Raw genomic sequence first — 6,309 nt, forward strand, 5'->3', positions numbered from 1 at the left:
TCTTCACACGCCTCTCTAGCATTAATAACAAATGCTCTTCCACGTGCAGATCCATTATTCTTCTCTGGATTCGGACACTGGCTCTTATAGTGACCTTGTTTTCCACACCCATAACAAGTAATGGTAGCCAAAGCAGTTCTATTTGCATTGGTGGCAGGAGTCTTGGTACCATTTGTATTTGTAACGAGGGCCCTACAATCTTCAGCAAGATGACCCTTTCGATTACATTTGTTGCATACCACATTACAGTAGCCAGAGTGATGTTTGTGGCATCGGTTACATAAAGGATTTTGTCCTTTGTAACCAAAGCTTAAACCACTACCCGCACCTTGCGTGATTTCTTGTTTCTTAAAAGATTGTTGTTGGTTACCTCGATCATAATTTCCATTCCACTTTCTTTTGTTACCTGATACCTTCACATCAGTATTGGATACTTTCTTATCCATGATGACCTGATCCATTAGCTCGTTTGCCATGGTTATAGCTTCATGAATTGTCTTAGGTTTCGATGCTGTAACATTTGCCTTGACCTTTTTGGGCAAACCATCTTTGTACATTTCAATCTTCCGTTCTTCGGTTGGGACCAATTCAGGACATAGCAAAACTAATTCCATGAATCGCTGATTGTAGTTGGTGATTTCAGTACCAATAACCTTCAGACTTCGTAATTCATCTTCCAACTTCCTAACCTCGTTCCTTGGACAATATTCGTTGATTAACATTGTTTTGAATTCTTCCCATGGAGTATCATAAGCTACATCTCCTCCTACAGCCTTCACAAAATTTTTCCACCACGTGAGTGCACTATCTTGTAAAGTGCACGATGCATACTTGGTCATGTCCTTTTCAACACAACCACTGATTTTAAACACAGTCTCCATCTTTTCTATCCACCGGGTTAAACCGATCGGTCCTTTCGTTCCACTGAATGATGAGGGCTTGCAAGCTTGAAAAGTTTTGTAGGTGCATCCTACACGAGGATTTGGGTTAACTGCAGCAGCTCTTGCAGCTTCGACCCATAACATTCTGTCGTTCACTCGCTGGTTGATGAATTCCTCGACTTCTTGTTCCGTCATTCGATTCAATCGTGCCATTTCCTAATGAAAGAAAATAATTATTCACATGGAATATTATAGATGTAGTGTGTATTTATAGTACATTATAGCTTGTTAACAATATGAACCAGGTATTATTATAAAAGCCTTTTCTTCTTATTAGCATTTTATAATTATATCTAGGGTAGTACCTACCCGTTAATGTTCATACTTAATAGCTTAGTACAGAACCAATTACTACAATCTAAATAATACTTAACCATGGAAAATTATTGCATTTCATACTTCACTATTTTACATATGCTTATCTTACATCGAACATTAAGCAAACCACACTAATAATATTATACAAAACATCATATGATCCCATGGTTTAATACGGCAGCGCATCGTTTGGTCTATTTTCTAGGACGTTTAGGTTCAAGGAATGGCCTAACGCTTATCCTAGCTATCTGCCTATATTTTGGCTGTGGGGCTGAAGAACTGGATGCCGGGATAGAACGAATAGGAATAGCGGGAATAGGGGTGGTAGTGTCTAGTGGAGTTGGTGCCACATCATCCTTACTAAACTCGGGATTTGAATTTTCTAATTCATTAGCCTTTCGTTTCTTTCCTAGTTCGAACTTGTCTTTTGTAATTTCCTGTATTTCTTCCTCGGGTTCACTTTCCTCCTCGGGTTCACTTTCCTCCTCGGGTTCACTTTCCGGGTTCTCTATAGTCGGTTCATCCGGAATTTGTGAGTCATCCCCAAAGATATTATTTTCGTCATCGGATAGGTTAATGACTGGAACACCATCTGAAGATTCTGGTTTGGAGTCGCTGAATGTGATAACAAGTTTTGAGCCCGACATCTATCACACAACAACTAACCCATTAGTACTACATAATATTTACATATAAATTTTAACCAACAATGATAAGCAATGGTTTTTAAATCAGACCCGGTCAAAGTCCAGACTTACTAATGTATCCTAACGACTTATCAATTAGACACACTAATGCAAACCTGGTTCGCTAAGACCACCGCTCTGATACCACATGTCATAACCCGTCCTTAACCATAAGAACAAGTTAGATAACGTATGATTTCATTGCGAGGTATTGACCTCTATATGCGACATTTTTAAAAGAACAACTGCATTTATTTTACATTACAAACCATAACTCTTATGATAATACAAGCATTAGACAATATAAAGATGATTATCGTTTAGCGATAATCTTAGACTTACAAACTTTACATGTGATGATAACAATACGATTTCTAGCATATTTTACATTACAATTCCTCGGATATGCAGTTTTATTTTTGACACAAATATGCATACTCAAGATCTTGATTAAGTTCAACATGTTGCAGCGGAAGCTTTTAGTTATCACCTGAGAATAGACATGTTTAAAACGTCAACATAAAGTTGGTGAGATATAGGTTTAATGCCGGCAGCAATATATATATATATAGACCACAAGATTTCATATATAAACATTTTAATAAAAATATTCTAAGTGGTTGAGCACTTGGTAACCATACTTAACATTTAATCACGTCGCATATTCCCTTTATTATGAAATCTTACTACACCGTACCAAGTGTAGTCACAAAACGAAGTACTGTGCAACCGTTGAATACTGGTCGACCAGTCCGGTTGGGGTTGTCAGGCCCGATAGATCTATCAACAGGATTCGCGTTTACAATACCGCTGTAAATAACAGTTACCAAGCTACAGGGAAGTATGCCAGTGGTACAACTCAACGTAGAATATATTTTTCAGTTACTTGTGTCCATAACGTAAAACATAAAATACATGTATTCTCATCCCGAAATACTTAGAGTTTAAAAGTGGGACTATATACTCACTTTTGTCTTGAAGATATGTAATTTCGACTTGGTCTCCGATTGATATCACGAACCTATCCATATATAATATATCAATACCTTTTCTTTTTAAAAAATCGTCACATATATATACTTGTTATACTTTTAATACTTTTAATAATTCCTTAGTCCGTAGTTAGCAGCTCGATGTTAGTAATTCAATTTTAATGGTTCATTTTTAGGTGTTTAATAAACCCCCAATGAAATAAATAAAACCCCCATCGAATATGTATTGGTCGAGATTAATCTTGACCCACGGTACCGGTGTTGTCAAATGACGTGTTGCGTACATAAAGTACCGGTGTTGTCAAATGACGTGTTGCGTACAATCATGGGATCTTATGATTAATCTTCTCGTATTGTTTACGGGTGATCCTGAACCATATAAAATTAAATTATGAGTACATATATATAAAATATCATGTTATTTTAAAAAGATGTGATTTATTTAATTTTTCTCCAATTATTTTCGTGACTAAACAAGTCTTGGATATCCGATTTTGTTTTGGTCATAGTTTCTTCGTTACAACTCCGTTTTCGTTGGTTCAACTTGCCACTTCCTTGGATCGAGTCCCTCTTTAAGAATATGAACTGTAAATACCTTAGTTTGTATTCGAAATCACAGGTCAAAGGTCAAACTTTGGTGAAACTTATGAAGTTAATCATTTTTGTTACAAAAATATCATTTAATGACCATTTTTCTAAAAACACTTATACTTTGAATTAAATCATGAAATTTTTATGTGTTAACATATTCATAAGAAATATCATTTTTCCAGAATATAAACCTCCAATTCAAAGTTCAAGATGGTTTTTAATTATCCAACCCCAAACAGCCCCCGGTTGCACTCCGACGTCGTAAAAACAGTTTTTAAGGTGTTCTTTGAAAAACCAAGTTATACCTTGTTAAATTAGCATATATTTATGTTATATTACAGGTCTTGAAGTATTTTAAAAGTTAAGTTAGAAGGATCTATTTAGTTTGCAAACAAGTTTGAAAACATTCAAACTATGTTCTTGTTGTTAAAATTTTATACCACAAAATAAGATAGCTATATATATATGAATCGAATAAGGTTATGAACAAAGTTACTACCTCAAGTTACTTGGACAAGATTGCTGTAAAAGAGAAGTAAAAAATCTAGAACCAAAAGAGTGATGGAGTTGGATGAAAGATTGGAAGTAAACTTGTGTTCTTGAAAGGATTCTTGAAGTGTTTTTGTAAGGTTTTTCTTATGGTGTTTAAGTGATGTTTTTATGGCTAGATCTTCATGGATACTAGCTGAATGGTTATGGAGTTTCTTAAGAGTGTGTTTTTGGTTAAAAAAATGTGTAGTAAAATGAAAATGGAATGGAGTATAAATGGTGGTGTAAAAGGTGTATAAGTTTGTAATTTTGTGAAAAAAATCTTTTAATCATGTGAAATTGTCATACTAGATAACAAAAGTAGTTACCTTATACATAAGGCATTGAACAAGGGCTGGTTGGTGGTGATTTCATGTGTATATACCAATAGTAAATACGTATAGAGGTTAGGTATGATACGAGTACATATACTCTAGATATACGTATAGAAAATCTTGTGAAAAATGGAATGAGAATTCAAATATAGCTATCTTTTGTGGATATACTTATATTGTTTTATGTATTTAAGTCTTTAAAAGTGATTAAATACATTACATATACGATATATGTATAAACATTATATGTTATAAGTATTTATGTCAAATAACGTTACGTATGGTTATCGTTTTGAAAACTTAAGTTAGTAGTTTCAAAATATACTTATAACTTATTGTTATTAATACAAAATGAGATATTAAAACATCCTTCGATCATGTTAAATATGTATATATACATATATATACACAAACGTATAATTATCATATGTTATATAGTTCGTGATATCATCGGTCAAACTAGACGGTCAAACGTTGTGTAAAACTCATTTCAAAAACATAAGTCTCAACAATTTGGATTGCTTATCATGTTGGTAAGGTTTAATTTATGTAAATATTAATCTTATAAGTATAGAACGATCAAAAAAAGTGCGGGTCATTACAGTACCTACCCGTTAAATAAATTTCGTCCCGAAATTTTAAAATTGTACCTATTTTGCGTCATCGAGAAACAAGTGTGGATACTTTTGTTTAATCTGATCCTCTCGTTCCCAAGTAAACTCGGGACCCCTTCGAGCATTCCAACAAACCTTAATGATCGGTATGTTGCTCTGCTTGAGCTGTTTAACTTCACGGTCCATGATTTCGATTGGTTCTTCGACGAATTGTAGTTTCTCGTCGACATGGATTTCTTCAAGAGGAATGGTGAAATCTTCCTTTGCAAGACACTTCTTAAGGTTTGAGACGTAAAAGGTATTATGTACTCCGGCGAGTTGTTGCGGTAACTCGAGTCGATAAGCTACCGGTCCAATGCGTTCGATGATCTTGAACGGGCCTACGTACCTTGGGTTCAGTTTACCCCTTTTGCCAAAACGTATTACACCTTTCCATGGTGATACCTTTAACATAACCATGTCACCGATCTGAAACTCTAATGGTTTCCTTCGAACATCAGCGTAGCTCTTTTGGCGACTACGGGCTGTTTTCAATCTCTCCTTAATTTGTACTATCTTTTCAGTAGTTTCATGTATGATCTCGGGACCAGTTAATTGTCGATCTCCTACTTCATTCCAACAGATAGGAGATCTACACTTCCTCCTATACAGTGCTTCAAATGGCGCAGCTTTAATGCTCGCATGATAACTATTATTATACGAGAATTCTGCTAACGGTAAATACTTATCCCATCCGTTTCCAAAATCGATCACACATGCCCTGAGCATGTCTTCAAGAGTCTGAATTGTTCTTTCACTCTGCCCGTCAGTTTGCGGATGATATGCGGTGCTCATATCCAAACGAGTTCCTAGGGCCTCCTGTAGTGATTGCCAGAACTTTGAGGTAAATCTACTATCACGATCGGATATAATGGAAATAGGTATTCCATGCCTTGAAACAATTTCCTTTATATACAATCGTAATAGTTTCTCCATTCTATCCGTTTCCTTTATAGGCAAGAAATGTGCAGACTTGGTGAGACAATCAACAATCACCCAAATGGTGTCGTATCCCCAGGCAGTCTTTGGTAACTTCGTGATGAAATCCATGGTAATACCATCCCATTTCCATTCTGGGATTTCTGGTTGTTGAAGTAACCCTGACGGCTTTTGGTGTTCAGCTTTGACTTTGGAACAAGTTAAACATTCCCCAACATATGTTGCAACGTCTGTCTTTAAATTAGGCCACCAATAACGTGTCTTAAGATCTTGGTACATCTTTCCAACTCCAGGATGTATCGAGTATCTTGTCTTATGTGCCTCGT

The sequence above is a fragment of the Rutidosis leptorrhynchoides genome, chromosome 7 (genome assembly GCF_046630445.1).
Source record: "Rutidosis leptorrhynchoides isolate AG116_Rl617_1_P2 chromosome 7, CSIRO_AGI_Rlap_v1, whole genome shotgun sequence".
NCBI lineage: Eukaryota > Viridiplantae > Streptophyta > Magnoliopsida > Asterales > Asteraceae > Rutidosis > Rutidosis leptorrhynchoides.